A 16086-nucleotide genomic window follows, 5' to 3' on the forward strand; every position below is an offset into this window, starting at 1 on the left:
CCTCAAGCCTTCTTCAAAACAGGAAACTGCTCTCCCTGCTTCCTGAAGGACAGGAACTGTCCCCATGGCAACCATGGGACAAAGAGGCCATGTTAACCCTTCCGAGGGCAGGCCTGGCTACAAGCCCCTTCTTAACCAATCCTTGGTGGGTGTGGCAGCATACAGGTGACGGGGAGGGTCTGCTTCGGGGACACTCTCAGCGTTGTCCTGAGGAAATGGCATGGCTGGGATTTTATACCCATTAGACGGATGACAATGTTGAGGTTCACTCAGAGGGTGAAGGCCTGGCCTCGCAGTAAGTCAGGTGCAGCAGGACACAGGTGTGGGGCTGAAGTTGGTCTGTCTGCATCGAAGCCTTCGCTCCTTGTTAGTAGCTTAACATTCTCCAGCCTCATTTTCTCTGCCTGTGAAATGGGACAATTAGGGCGCCTGCCTCATGGGGCTGTTGTGAGCATCTCCTGAGGTCATTCACTCGTCCAACACATACTCACTTGTGTCGGGCCAGCTGCTGCAGGCGCTGTGGCTACGGCAGTGACAACGCTAACGAGAACCCCCTGCCTCGTGAGGTGAGTATCGTAGTTGGGGACGCAGGCGGTAAAGAAGTCCACAAACCAGGGCAAGTGAGAGACTTTCAGCGAGTGATTAGTGCTGTGAGCGAGCGGTAAGTGGGGAGCAGAGTATGGAGAGGTCTCTCGCTGGTCCAGGAATGGCGAGGCCACTGGGAGAGGGAGAGGGGCCTGTTGTGCCAGTCCCTGGGGGACGGCGTTCTGGCAGAGGGGCCCGCAGGAGGACGGCCCAGAGGTGGGAAGGCCTGTGCCATCCGAGGAACAGCGGGGTGGGGGGGAGGGAGAAGGTGGAGGAGGCTGGCCATCTCGGCCCTTGGGCTGTGTTCTCAGAGCAAGGCAGCAGCGCTGCCGAGCGGCGGCCAGGCGGGCAGGAGCGCGCTCCAAGCTGCATCCGCCCATTTCATTTCCCTCTGGCTGGTGGTGCCCGCGGGATGCAGCCCAGAGACAGGGTCTCAGGACTCTGAAAGGCATGTTTTCTAGGGGACCTTGGGCTGTGACCCTTGAGAAACCTGAGTCCTGGGGAGAGACAAGCAGTCAGTTGTTGTTGGGGGGGGGGCGGGGCAGGGCGGGGACCCTGTGGCCTGTATCCAGTGCTGCCATCATTCAGGAGCCCGGCCTTTTCCTTGGCCGCCCACCAGGACACACCCCTCCGTGCCTCTCTCTGGATGCCCAAAGGCCGCTCTGAGGAGGCCATGGAAGTAGCTCCTAGCATCGTGGCGCAGGCAGCAGCTGCTCTGGGAATCATATATACTCTCTCTGCCATGGCCTCCAATACCTGGCACCTCCCCACCTCATCACGCCCCCTCATCGCCTGCTGCCCCCCCCTTCCCCCTCAGCTCCAGCCATGCTGGCCTTCCTCTCCATCCCTGACCCTGCCAGCTCTCTGCAGCCCCAGGGACTTTGCACCTGCCATTTCTGCTCTCTAAAAAACTTCTTCCCAAAATGTCACATGGCGGGCCTGGCTTCCCTCGTCAGTCAGGTCTCAACTGTCACCTCTTCTCAGAGGTGTCCCCAACCGCCGCCCACCCCGGTCCCTCACCATCCCAGCCCTCAGAGTGTCTTCCTCGCTTGCACTTACCCGTATCTGAGATCCTCCTGTTTATGTGTCTGCCTACCTGTGTGGCGTCTGTCTCCCCACCTAGAAGGCCAGCTCCTAGAGGGCAGGGCTGTGTCTCTCCGGTGGGCGGCTCTCTCCCAGCATCTGGAGCAGAGCCTGGCACACAGTGTGTGCTTACTGTTACACACCGAATGAGCGCATAGCAACAGAGACCCCCATTCCTGGACTTAGGAGCAAACTCCCACTCACCTGCACAGTCTGAAGAGACCGACGGTCCCTCTGCCGGGAAGGTGGCTCTCAAGGGAAGTTCGCTGGGGAGGAGGAGAGCAAGGTCAGGATGTTTGCCCCATGGAGGAACTAACGTGTAAAGTTTACCGACACAGATTCACTAAGTCACAGCCACCAAGAACTGTGTTGGCACTAGTGCACTGGAAGGTATGTATCATTATTCCTGTTTTCCAGATGAGGAAACTGAGGCTCAGAGAAGTCCAGTCTCCTGCCCGGGACCACACGCTGGAAAGTGATGGAGTTGAGGGGAGACAGGACTGCCTACTCGGAGCCTGCACTTTCTCCTTACCCTCCCGCCAGCCAAAAGGGGCCTCGTGCACAGACAGTTGAGAAAAGGTAATTGACTTGCTGAGGGTTTGTCAAGGCCAATGCCACCAGCGACGTCTTTTGGTTGACCGAAACTCCTTATCTGAAGAATCCTCCGGGCTCTTGATGAACCCCTTGAAGACAGAACCCCATCACAAGCCCCATGAGTTGATTCCGTGGGGTTGGAGTGAGAGTCTTCATTTTGGCTAACATGGGCTTAGGCTTTGGAACCCCATCAGATGGCACGTGGAGCCTGGGGTGTGAGGAAGACAGGGACTCCTTTCTAGCTAAAGGGCCCGAGGTCTCAAACGGATCATCAAACAAGAACCTGACCACTAATAATTCCCCAAATGTGTAGTAATGTCCAAAGGGCAGGGGCGTGTTCAGCCTGTCCTGCTGAGCTGGGGAGTAGGGCAGCCCCAGGAAGGCCCCGCCAAGCAATCGATTCCAACTTCCTACCTTTGAAAGCCACCTGTGCTTGAGTTCCCCCAGGGACAGGGAGCTCATGCCCTCACAGGGCCATCCTTCCTTCGTGGGATAGCTTTGCAGAATGGGGGTGGCCCTGTCACCTTCCCTGATGTACCAGGAATGGTGGCAGTTTACAAAGAGGCATTTTGATAAGCTGCAAGGCCCGCCTCCTGATTTGTTTTCCCCGTGGAGCTCTAGAGCGGAGACTGCTTCTCTCTGCCAGCTCTGGCAGAGGGTGAGGGAGATAGCGGCTCTGGAAAGACCACATTAATTAGCTGAATAGCGCGTGTGCACCCGTGCGACTGTGCTCGGAGAGGGACCCAGGAGGCAATGTGACCCCCTGTCACGGGCACCATCAATTACTGGGGTGAGCCTCCCCCCACCTGAAACCCAGACACTTAAGAGAAATTAATCAGGCCCACTCTGGAACACCATTAAAATGCAGGGTTCCTGCAGGAGCTGCTTCCATGATGTCTTCTGGCAGGGGGGCTGCGGGCTGGAGCCTGACCCTCCCCCGCTCGGGGGAGTCCCTAGTGAGGGGACAGGAGGGCATGAGAAGGGAGGAGGAGAGCACCTTCCACGTATTGCCTGCAGGAGCCCTGCGTGAATCCTGACGATCCCACAGTGAGCTGGGGACAGAGCTTTAACAGCTCAGAGTTTGGGATGATAGTGTGGACAGCATGCTGGGGTTTGAGCCTCAACCCCACCACTTCCCAGCTCTGAGCCCCCAGCAAGTCCCTTTCCCTTCTGGGTATAACTCCCCTCGTCTGTCAAATGGGCTGTTTTTAGCCCGACCGCACATGCCCATTAGGAAAGTGCTTCGTGGGTACCTGACATAGTAACTGCTCAGTAAATAGCAGGTATCATTACTAAGTAGTAATGAGGTAGCTGGCGCATAGGAGGCAATCAAATAGATTTGATGTCTTTTAGCAGGTGGACGTTTGCTAGTGTTTTGTGAAGGTCTCATCCTTGTGCCATTTCTCACTGACTTGACGGTTTGGTTAACTAATTGTTAACTATTCATAAATACAATTTGTTTGCATTTCACTTATGAACAGCCTGCAGCATCTGGCCCTTGCTCTCCAGGGACAGTGTCCTCTGGTCTAGTCAAACTCTTAATTTTAAAGCCTGGGGACAATTTGCCTCTAGATGTAAACCCACACCTCGGGACCCAGATACCTGCCACCTCCATAGATGTGGGCTTGGCACCTCCTCCGAGTAGAGCTATGGTGCTTTAAACATTCTCTGTTTAATTCCACAAGCACTCTATACGGCAGGCATGATTATACCCATTGTACGGACGATGAAACTGAGGCTCAGAGACCTGCCCAAAGATACACAGCTGGCAAGCAGTGGAAGGTTGGGATCTCAGGTCTGTTTTAACCACACAGCTGGCACTCTTCCCATTGCACTCAACGCAGGACCTTTCCAACCGAAATGGAGATAATTCCCCCCAAAACAGTGGCAGTCGCCGCACCTATGAGGGCTTGAGGGGTCCCTTGTGTCCACCCAGCGCCAGCAGTAGCACAGTATCCGTAACTGATGGCTTCTGCTCTCACGTCCATTTCAACCCCACTGACTGGCCCCTTCTTTGTGCCAAGTCTCCCAGACCCCCCAGAAGGGTCCACAGACTCAGTGAGCAATCGAAAAGCATCACTAATTCTTGAGTCACACCCAGGACCAGCTACATAATTTGTGGGGCCTAGTGCAAAATGAAAATGCAGTGCCTGTTGTTCAAAACTTGAGGATTTCATGACGGTAACAACAGAGCACGGGGGTCTAAATCAAGCAAGGGGCTGTCCTCAGTGGGAGTTCCTGTGTGACTGCGCTGGTCGCACACCCATGAAGCTGACCCTGCACACAGCGGTGCTAGGAAAGCCGCAAGTGTCTCGGGGTGTCTAGTCCCCAGCTCATAGCCTGGCACGGAATCGGAGCTGAGTACGTATTTATTAAATAAGTGAAATGGCGCGTTCACCTCGAGGTCTGTGTGACGGACACGGGATTGTGAATTCGCAGATGGGTAAACTGAGGCTCAGGAAGGCTTTGCCTCACCCAGTCTCACCCAAAGCCCAGGTCCCTGCCTTTGACCTGGCATGCTTGCTTTCTGTTCCCGCTGACCCCAATCCTGGCCTTTGTTTTCCTGATTCCAGAAAGAAGGGGTAATGTTTACCACCGGCTGGAGTTTATTTTATTTTTGTGTTTTCCAATAATTGATTCCAACGGTTCATACAGACGTCCTGCCGAAGGAAAACATGTTTTGCTCACTCAACCTTCCACTTCCTCATGGCGCCGCAGTGGTGGGGGCCCACGGCCGCGAGGAAAGCGTGGGGTGACTTTTCCCTTGGTTATTTTCTTTTTTCCATCTCACTGTCTGAGGACAACAAAACATGTTTTCCTTTTTCTCCGAAGGAAATCGGAACTTTCTTATTGACTACTTGTTGCCTAAAATTCATCTTCCTTCTCCTGTGATTATCTTGGATTGTGTGAGTTGTGTGACTGAACTTCAAAATAAAGGAATGTCCTTCATTTTACTGAAAGGCCAACCACCAAACCAAAATTTTCATTCACGTGAAGCCATTGACGCCCCTGAAATTCACCATGGCTTCCTTGTCAGAGTCTGTGCCCACATTTGAAGTGGACTTAAGACAAGTTCACCTTTTTCAAAGTGCAGGACTCGGTAAACAAACACATAGCCAATATCCCGGTCAAGGTGAATGGCTGCTTAGAGTTCATGGAAACAGATATGGGTGTATGGTGTGAGGTGGGGGTCAGGACTCTTTTCTCCCCCATGTGCTTATCCACTGATCCAGCACCATTTATTGAAAGTGTCATCCTTGAGGGACGCCTGGGTGGCTCAGTTGGTTAAGCGTCTGCCTTCGGCTCAGGTTATGATCCCAGGGTCCTGGGATCGAGTCCCGAATTGGGCTCCCTGCTCAGCGGGGGGACTGCCCCTCCCTCTGCCTGCCCCTCCCCCTGCTTGTGCTCTCTCTCTCTCTCTCTCTCACAAATAAATAAATAAAATCTTTCTAAAAAAAATAAATGTTTAAGAAAGCATCATCCTTAAGGTGCCAGGTGGCTCTGTCGGTTGAGCGTCCAACTCTTTTTTTTTTTTTAAAGATTATTTATTTATTTATTTGACAGAGATAGAGACAGCCAGCGAGAGAGGGAACACAAGCAGGGGGAGTGGGAGAGGTAGAAGCAGGCTCCCAGCAGAGGAGCCTGATGTGGGGCTCGATCCCGGAACTCCAGGATCACGCCCTGAGCCGAAGGCAGACGCCTAACGACTGCGCTACCCAGGCGTCCCGAGCGTCCAACTCTTGATTTCAGCTCAGGTCATGATCTCAGGGTCATGAAATAGAGCCCCATGTTGAGCCCGGCATTGGGCTCTGTGCTCGGCAGAGAGTCTGCTGGAGATTCTCTCTCTCCTTCTCCCTCTGACCCTCCTCCTTCCCCCACCCCGTGCGTGCTCTCTCTCTCAAATAAATAAATCTTTTAAAGAAAGAAAGAAAGAAAGAAAGAAAGAAAGAAAGAAAGAAAGAAAGAAAGAAAGCATCATCCTTTTCCACTGGACTGCAGCACCTCAGTTCTCATAAATCTAATGATTCTACACATGTTGGTCTAGTTCTGGACTTTCTATCCTGTTCCCTTTGTCTGTCCATCTTTGTGCCAAGACCACCCGTCTTAATTACTGTTGTATCCACGGAAATCGATAAATCATGGCCATTTAATAATGCCCCTACTGCTGAACATTCGGGTTGTTTCCAATGTTGTATTATCATGACGTGCATTGTACTGAGCCATAGTAATAAAACAAGCTGTAACAGCTGAGATGATGTGCCAGGCTCTGTTGTAAGCACTTTCCATATATTCGCCCGTCTAATCCTCCCAACAACCCTTGGAGGAGGTGCTACTGTGATCTCCCCTTTGAGAGATGAGGCACTCAGGGCACAGAAAGGGTAAATCATTTCCCTTAGGTCCCCCAGCTTCTGTGCGGTGGAGCTGGGGCCTGAACCCAGGCGGGGTAGCTCTAGAACCCGAGCTTCCATTCAGTCTCCTCTGTAAGTGAGTGCGGCTAAAAGGGGAGTGCACAAAGCAAACGGAGGTGACGATGCCTTCCTTACCTCCTTGAATTAATGAATGGTTCAGTGGCTGTGGGGCCTGAGAGCACTGGGATCCCTCTCCGGCTCCACCACTCACCAGCTGTGGGACTCTGGGCAAGTCAGTGCTCCTCTTTTAAGCCTCAGTTTCCTTGTCTGTAAAATGGAGATGATAGGCCTACTTGTCTGGGTCGTCATGGGGCTTCAGAGCCTAGCACAGTGCCTGCTGGCTCAGGGGAGGTTCCCTGTCCTGTCTTAACCATCCAGACTGATGGCCCAGGGACCTCAGCAGCCTCAGATGGCTCTTCCCAAAGGGATCTTTACTTTGCAAACATTCTCATCTTCCTGCTGAAGCTGGAGGGACCTTCTCATATGGGGAAACTGAGGCCTGCAGCAGTTGAAGGCATGGATGATGGACTCCAGAAACTACTTCTCATGGGCTCTCTCTGCATTTGTAGATCTGAAGGTCAGGGCCTTCCTGATCAGCTCACCAGGGTGGGTGCTCTGCCCTAAACACCCCTCCCCCCACCATTCACTGGTCAGCAACTTCTCCTTCAGGGGCAGCCCCCACCTCACCACCCAGGATGGCTCTCCTGATTTCACAGGCCCAAGCAAGCATCTGATGATTTTGCTTGCCTCCTGTGAGCTCTGAGCATGGGACCTTGTCGTGGCTTTGCTGACAGAGCCTGGCACAGAGAGACACCCGGAGGTATTTGATGAATGAATGAATGAATGAATGAATGAATGAATGAATGAATCTTACCAGCAGTCACCTCTGGTGAATTACCAACTGTCCCGGTTTGCCCAGGACTGAGGGGTTGCCTGGGATGCAGGACCTTCAGTGCTAAAGCCATGAATGTCTTGGGCAAACCAGGAGAAGTTGGTCACCCGAAGTCACCACTGTGTGGCAGGCACTGTGTTCAGCCTTTATAGTCACCGTCTGATCTGATGCTCGTCTCAGGTTAGGCCCCTAGCAGCAGAGCCTGAGTCTGGGGGCCAGGTGCATAAGAATTATATCCACGCTCTCAGCAGGGAGTGAGGGATGCAAGGAGGACAGGAGCAAAGCACCAGGCAAGGCTGGAGACTCTGGCCCCGGCTGGAGACGGGCCTTAGCCTGGTCTTGCCACGACACCGGGGAGCTCTGGCATGCAGAGCACCCCACAGATTTGGCGTCAGCTCCAGGCCAGGGGGCCCAGGTTGGAGAAGAGTGGCAGCCAAGGGCAATGCTCAGGAGAAGGGGACAGCTGTTGGCCGTTAGCAGCCAAGATCCCTGCAGCTGGGGGCCAGGAGCACTGTCCCGTGATGCAGAGCGGAGCAGGGACCCCGTGTCCACTACATGTCATTATAGCTATGGGTGGAGGTCAAGTACAATTATATTCCTAATGGCCTTTTGCACCTAAAACCACCGAGCAGCTCCCCACTGCACCAAGAACAAAAGCTGAAGTCTTTACAATAATTGCTGGCCTCCTGTTTCTCTCCTCCCTCATCTCACTTAACTCAGCTGCCCTGGCTCCTCTCCGGTCACCCTGCAGCCAAGCTCTGCCTGGCCCACAGTCTTCCTTTGTCCTTGCTGTTTGCTCCCTCTGCCTGGACTCCCCTTGGCCCGGATCTCCTTCCGGTGGCTCTTTCCCATCATTCAGGTCTCAGCTCAAATGCCACATCTTTGGAGAGGCTCCCCCCGGGCACCCCCAGTAACTCCCCCAGTGCCCCTAGTCACTCTCTTCCATGTGACTCAGGATTCCGTGCCACATCACACTCACCACTATCTGAAATTACTCTCCGTGTCTTCTTCAGCTGCCTCCTGTCTGTCTCCGTCTCCAGAATTCCAGGAGGGCAGGGAGCTTTTCTGTTCTTTACTGTGGGGGCTCAGTATATATTTGTCAAATGAATGAATGCATCCCCACTTTACAGATGGCAAAATGGAGTCTCTGAAAATCAGGGGCTTATCTGCTGCTGAGTGCAGAGCCGGCAATCAAACCCCAGAGCCCCCGAGGCTGTGCTCCTACCCACCGGGTTGCCCTACTCCCCTCACCTCATGGCCACCTCCTGGGGGTTTGGAGGTGGTGTCTGTGCACCCAGGGCTCCCCAGCTCTTGGCTCAGGGCTTGGCCCAGAACAGGGGCTGGCAGATATGTAGGGAGCGCATGAGTGACAGGGTCACGGGAGAAGAGAAGGGGCAGCTGGGGCCGGCGGTGCCTTGCCCGCATTCCCTGGGGACTCTGGATTCGGGAGCCCCTTCAGCCCACTAGCCGTCCTGCGATCTGGAATGCGCTGGCTGGCTCCGGAGGGTGGGGTGGCGGGTGCTGTCTGCGAGGTGATCAATGTGAATAATAAGCGTTTAGAGTTAATAAGCTGGAGTTAACTTCTCTCGCTTCGGTGACTAATGGGCTTCCAGGAGCCCATAACTCACGCTGTCGGAGAGCCTCCCTTCCCTCCACGGCTGCCCCAGACCCGGCCTGCTGTGAGATGTGGCCCACGGAGGAGGGGGGCCGGGCGCCCAGGCCTGATTTATGGCAGTGAACACAGCACTCTGGGGGGAGCGGCAGGGTCTTTCTGGATGATTTCCGGCTCCAGAGAAGAGATGGTTGGGGGTGAGGGAGGTCGGCGATGGATCTGTCGTCCAGGTGGACCTCTGCCACCTGCAGCTGGGGGGCTGCAGGCCAATCCTTTCCCCTCGGACCTCCAGTTCCTCACCTGTCAAGGAAGAAAATCGTAACTTGGGTTGTTTCAAGAACCACATGATGTGATGGGTATAGAAAGTGCTGGGCAGTGGGGAAGGGCCGATTAGTTCTGCCTGCAAGTGTGTGACATGTTACGGAAGAACAGAGGTAGAGGTGAATGGAGATCTCAAGAATCCTTGCCCCATGCTCCTCAAAGGGCAGCATTGACATCCCCCCGGCGATTGCTAGAAAGGCAGAGTCTTCAGCCCCGCCCCTGTTTGTGGGTCCTGAATCTGCCTGTTAATAAGATCCCCAGGGATTTTTCTGCAGATTTCAGACTGGGAATCTCTGGTCCAGAGCAAGCATGGCTGTAATGGAATGTGATGCTCCCAGTCACCTCCCTTGCTGAGAGCGGATGTCCCCAGGCAATGCAACCTTCTCACTCCAGGAGCCTAGAAGCCGCCTCTGGATCCCTTTCTGCTTAGCAGCGTCTGCCACGGTTCAGAGCTGGCATGAAAGATGGAAACTATGTCCTGGGCTTAGACTCGGGTACCCCCCCACCAAATCTTTGACCAAGATTAAGAAACTCAGCCCCGTCCTTTCTGCAGTTTCTGGAACCAGTGCCACTCACAGGACAGCGAAAGTAGGATAGGCTATGAGACAGGCAGTTATGGGAAACTGAGGCAGGGGGAAACCATGAGGCTTAGTAAGCAATGCCATTGTTGCTAGTGTGAGGTGAGAAGGGAAGGAGACACGTGACTATCCCTTGGAAGGCCCAAGAAGGGGGACCACGGTAAGCTGGACCCCACCCCCACCCCCAGCTCAACAGGCAGAGGATCACCGGCCACCCTACTGCCCATGTTCATGACGATATGACAGGCAGATCTCCCGTAAGGACCACTTAGCAATGACTTCGCAGAAAAAGTATCTGCCACTTAAATTATTACAAAAAAATAATAAAAAACAAATTATTACAGCTATGAAAACTTACCGTTAAAGTCGAACAATACGGAAACGACATAAAAAATATAATCATCCTGCCCGTAGCAATCCTCTTGCCCTGTGCTAACCGACATTAGCAGTGTGGTAAATCTTTCTTTCTGGCTTACTTTTTCAGACATGTTTACAAAAACAAGATCACGCCCTATACCTGACGTTGCAACTTGGTTTTTGTCTAATAAATCCTAAAGACAGTTCCAGATTCATCCACATCGACGGACACACACAGAGACCTGATGATTTTTATCAGCTGCCTAATATTTTATAGAATGGATGTCTCTAAATTCATTCAGTCATTGTCCTGGTGATCAACATTTAGTACGCTCCTTTTTTCTTCTTTTTTTCTTTTTGCAACAAACACCCTTGTATGTATCACCTTATGTGTCTATATGGTTTTGCAGGATAAATTCTCCACAGTGCATTTGTCGGATCAAAGGGCATACACATTTTAAACTTTAATAGAAACTGCAGATCACTGTCCCAAAAGATTGTGGCGGCTCACCCCCCCCCCCAGCAGTGTCAAAACTGCGTGACTGCCCCTCTCCTCGCTGGCACTGGATGTCATCAATATTTAATATTTTTTTCCAATCTGATGGGAGAAAAATAGCATCTCCTTGTTCTTTTCGTTTGTATTTCCACAACTGCCCGAGAGGCCGAGCGTCTTTTCATATGCTTATTGGCCGTTTGCGTCTCTGCAGTGAATTGCCTGATCATATTTTTTGCCCACATTTCTCTTTTTTTATTCTGTATTTTTCTTAGAGATTCTTAGGCACTCGTTAGACATTAATATTAACTCTTTGTCTATCTCATATGTGGTCCATTTCTGTGCCAAGCTCTCTGCCAGCTGCCTGGACAGAATTCCACAAGATGCAACAGCAGGTGTAAATGCAAATTCTTGTTCTTGGGTCTGCAAGCCCACCTTACCCTTAGAGGGGGGGCGCGGGGCTGGGCGACCACATGGGGCACAGGGCACGGAGCACGGGGCACGGAGGTCGGTGAGCCCAGCAGGAGGTGACAGTGGGCTACAGCTGCTAAAATAGCTAAATTGGGACCTTAGGAGCCTTCACAGAGACGGAGAGTTTAAAATGCTCTGTCTGCTTCTGGGAAAGGCGTTCAGCTCTGAGCGGCTAGAGAAACATGAGGAGGGGGCTGGGGTCCCTTTCCCATGAGTAGCTGGCCCTGCTCAGCCTGGAACAGCAGTACTATTCCAGGACAGAGGAAGAAGATGAGCTATGGGCCCTGGAGGCAGAGCAAGGCCCTACGAGAGATCCCAGAGAGCTGGGTCCCAGCTGACAGTGAAGAGAAGTTTTCTCCTTAGCTCCTTATTTTTAGAATTGTTTCCCAACCACTTCCTACTCCTTTCCCTGCTTTATCTTCTCATAGTGCTTGCAATTTCTAACACACTGTGTTATTAATTATGTGCCCTGTCTGGGTCTCCACACCTGAATGTCAGCTCCTGAGCACAGGACATTCTGGTTTGTTCACGAATTTGTCCCCTTCGGAGGCATGGTTATTATTTTTCCCAGTCCAAGGTGCAGAAATGGGATGGGCTGACCAATAGGTAGTGATCTCCCCATTGGGAGAGGTGAACAAGCAGGCTTTCTGTGCAGGGGATCCCTATTCATCTGCGGTCCTCTCATCAAGGTGAGGTCTGGAAGGGCCTTTGGATCAACAGGAGACCCCCCCCCTGGGCCTTCCAGGGCTTTGAGGGGCCTGTAAGTCAGCCAGCTGGGACACCAGAGCTCTCCAACTGGGTCAGCTTCTGTTTATGTCCTCGTCCTGGCCCATCCTGAGCCCCAGCCCCACCTCCGGTCAGCCCTGTCCAACCTCAGCTCTCCCCTCAGCATGAGGCCCTCATGTTTTGGAAAATCAACCGGCATCACATCAGACTGAAAATATCTCAAAATATCACTTGCAACTTCCTCCCGCTCCCTGAGGCCCCCTGCCTGGGCGGGCAGCAACCTTTCCCTTGCTGTTGATTTTCAAGAAGGGCTCTTCCATTGCTGGGACACAGGGAATTTCCAGTATTTTTCTTCCTCTGCCTATTTTTTTTTTTTTTTTTTTTTTTTTGGCCTTCAGACGCCCACATTGTGTTGTCCTGACGCAGCTCCAGGCAATGTTTGGCCCCAAAGGCCTGGGCTGGGTCAGTGAGGCTGGACCAGCAGCAGCCCCGGCTCCTTGGGCGCAGGAACAATGCCTCCATAATTCATTGAAAACTCCCCTCGGATGACTTTTTCCTGTTGCTGATTGTCTCTGCGTTCCAGGCCTGCACAAACTGCTTTTTCCTGCAGCTAAATTTAAAAGGGCCAGACCCTGGAAACAGTGTACTGGGCTGGCCTCACTATGAGGGCAAAGGTGGGGAGTCTGAGTGGAAGCAGAGCCCTGAAGCCACCACTTCCCACCAGCCCTCACATACACACACACAGGTGGCGGTAGCCTGGTCTTCATTTTAACTTCCCCAACCACCCTCAGAGCCCCTTGGGCCCACAGTCACAGACTTTGGAGTTCAGAAAAGCCTACTGGGTCTGTAGAGGTCAGAGGGGCCTTGGTGCTGTCCCCAAGCAGGAGGAAGAGGCAGGTCTGGGGTCCACAGGGCAGTTCCAGACCCCATGGGTGTCGGATTCATAGGGTGAAGAAGAGGCTTCTCTTGGGAAGAACAGAGCAGAGAGGGCACCCTTGGCCAGGAAGGAGTGAGCCCCCTGTTACTGGGGGTGTGCAAGCAGAGTTGGCATGCCCACATACTAGGGAAGCTGTCAAGGGCTGACCTGTCAGGTGGGAGGTAGGTGCCAAGGGCCATTCCAGGCTTCTGTGGCTCTAGTCGTGACCCAGGCCAGTGAGGAGGAGCTGGCCCTGCTGCACTGGGGGCCCTGGAGGCTCCAGCAGGAATAGGCTCCAGAGCCTTGCCCCTCCGCTCACTTTTGACAAACGTGGGACCAAATTCTCTGGTCTGCCTCTGATCTGCTGTGTGACCTTACACAGGTCTCTTCACTCTCTGTGCCTCAGTGTCCCCATCTGCAAAATGGGCACAATAAAAGCAACTACATCATAGGGCTTTTCAGAGAAGGAAGCAAGTTAATACCTGTAAAGTGTTGACAATAAATATGATAAAAGTTATTTTTTTTTAAGATTTTATTTACTTGACAGAGACAGAGAGAGAAAGAGCACAAGCAGGGGGAGCAGCAGGCAGAGGGAGAAGGAGAAGCAGGATCCCCGCCGAGCAGGGAGCCGGATGTGGGGCTCGATCTCAGGACCCTGGGATCACGACCTGAGCCGAAGGCAGACACTCAACCGACTGAGCCACCCAGGCGCCCCAATAAAAGTTATTACAGTTATTGAGGGATTTGGAGGAGCCTTCACCTTCCACACGTCAGAGATGGCAGTCTTTGTGGTACGCATTGTCCTCTCTGAGGGTCGCATTTCAGCTTCTCCGAGGGAGTCATGAATGCCCAGCGTCTGGGGGACTTGGCTTTGTGGCTAGCGGGCTGGATGTGTGGCAGGGCAGCCCCTGGGCTCTGGCTGAGCTCACGTGCCAGGAAGAGGCACAGAGCTGAGGCCCCTCGCTCCCTCCGCTCATTCCCAGGCGGCTCTGTCGCGGAGTGCGGGGGCCCAGCCCAGCAGCCACGACCGTGTGTCATCCTGGATCAGGTGGCCTCACCAGCCTCGCTGCCTCTCCGAGTTGGCCCTCATGTCACAAGAGCTGTAGGGAGGATGCGGGGAGGGGGGCAGATGAGAACGTACGCAGAGAGCAGGGCATGGTGTGGAAAACCCTGGACAGAAAGCGAAACTCGGTCCTGCTCCTAGGCCCTGAGGACGCGGGGCGGAAGGTGTGAGGTCAGTGCGTCCACACAGCTCAAGCGTGGGCAGATCCGGCCAGTGGTCAGTGTGGGGACGCCCCCCAGTGGACTGGGCACCCACAGGGATGCTGACCTGGCTGTGGCTCTGCAGAAAGAGGTTCTCAGGCATTCCAGAGCCTGGGCAGGGTGGGTGGGGCAAAGGTTGGATCCCATCCGGTCCTATTTCCCAGAGGAAAAGGCCAGGGGACAAGAAGGAAGAGGGGAACAAATATCACAGAGAGGGGACAGACGCAGCATGTACCTCAAACAAAAGGACTGACACAAGGCCAGCCTCACTGCAACCCTACAAACATGGTCCTTTTTTAAAAATTTTTATAAAGATTGTATTTCTTTATTTTTGAGAGAGAGAGAGAGAATGAGAGAGAGAGCACGATCGGGGGAGAGGGGCAGAGGGAGAAGCAGACTGCCATTAAGCAGGGAGCCCAACACGAGGACTTGATCCCAGGACCCTGGGATCATGACCTGAGCCAAAGGCAGCCGCCTAACCGACTGAGCCCCCAGGCGCCCTACAAACATGGGTCTTAAGGGAGTGCCTCCCAACTGACTGCCGGTATTCGGGCGTTTACACATCATCTCCACGATGTTCGCCACATTTATTTATGGAATATCTTTCATTAAATCCATTCACATTTTCAACTTAGATCTATTTAAAATAAATTTCTACCGCTGTCATAATTTGCCATAAATGAAAGTTCACTCTGAAATAGACGGGACAGAAAGCTACATCGTTCAATTCGTGCTAAACACAGTTGCCTGCAGGAGCTCCAAGCTTGAGACCTGCTTGCTCCTCCATTGGTTAAGGGAGATTAGGGAGGGTCAAAGAGGCGTTAGGTATGGGGTGGCGCCCACCCGAGACTCTCCTTGAGGGAGAGGGAGGATGAGAAGAGAATGGGAAGGATGCTTCCACCTGAAAGAAATTGCTTACAGCTAGTGACACAGATGAGAAGAGTCCCTAGAAAGTGCTAACACGGAGAGAATTCCAGCCATCCTTGGGGATCCCGTCCTGCCTTTCCCCAACAAGGGACGTCCACGCCAGCTGGGGAACGGGGCCAGGAACTCAGGGTGGGGAAGCCAAGGCTCTGGGTCACAACCCACTTTTGGGATGTGTGGTCCTTTCTGGCACCTCCTTTATAGCTTGTGTCCCCTCCAGGGTCTTCCCTTCCCCCAGAAACCACCTCCCTGAGTTGAGAGGTCCCTTCCCTTCCTCTTCCACCTGCAGAGGAGACACGTTGGATGGACCTGGGGAAAGTGGCATCCTCCCTCTCCCCCTAGGTGCCTAGTAGGCAACCCTAAGGAACACAAACAAAACCCAGTTCCTAGTGCCCCTCCGCAAGCCACTCCTCTCTCAGCCTCTTAACTCAGAAACAGCATCTCCATCCTTCCAGAACATTGGACTCATTCCTGCTAGCCTCTCTTCACTCCCACCCCAAATCTGATCTGTTAGGAAATCCCACTGGCTTGATCTTTAGACCATATCCACATTCTCCCTGCTTCCGCCTTGTCCCCAGACAGACTGTTAGTCCCCAGCAGCCAGAGGGACCCTGCTAAAAACAAACCAGGTCCCATCCGTCCTCTGCTCCATACTCCCTGTGGCACCCATGTCACTCAGGGTAAAGCCAAAGCCCTTCCAGTGGTCCAACAAATCCCCCCCAAGCCCGCACCACCAGCCCACCGTGGCTGTTCCTCCCTGTCTTCACCCCCTTCCCCACCATCCCCCAGCTCGTCCGCTCCGGCCCACCCGGCCATTACTGTTCCTTCAACACGCCAAGCATGCTCTGCCCTAGGACCTTTG

At 53.3% G+C, this 16086-nt stretch overlaps 1 long non-coding RNA gene across 1 annotated transcript; it reads left to right on the forward strand.

Annotated features, from left to right (window-relative positions):
- Positions 1–5725, forward strand: LOC130543638 (uncharacterized). The gene is made up of 2 exons (XR_008959136.1): positions 1–566; positions 2086–5725. It is a non-coding gene; the product is annotated as an uncharacterized LOC130543638 (long non-coding RNA).
- Positions 5726–16086: the final 10361 nt, after the last annotated feature.

The sequence above is a fragment of the Ursus arctos genome, unplaced genomic scaffold, assembly GCF_023065955.2.
Source record: "Ursus arctos isolate Adak ecotype North America unplaced genomic scaffold, UrsArc2.0 scaffold_14, whole genome shotgun sequence".
In the NCBI taxonomy this organism is placed as follows: domain Eukaryota; kingdom Metazoa; phylum Chordata; class Mammalia; order Carnivora; family Ursidae; genus Ursus; species Ursus arctos.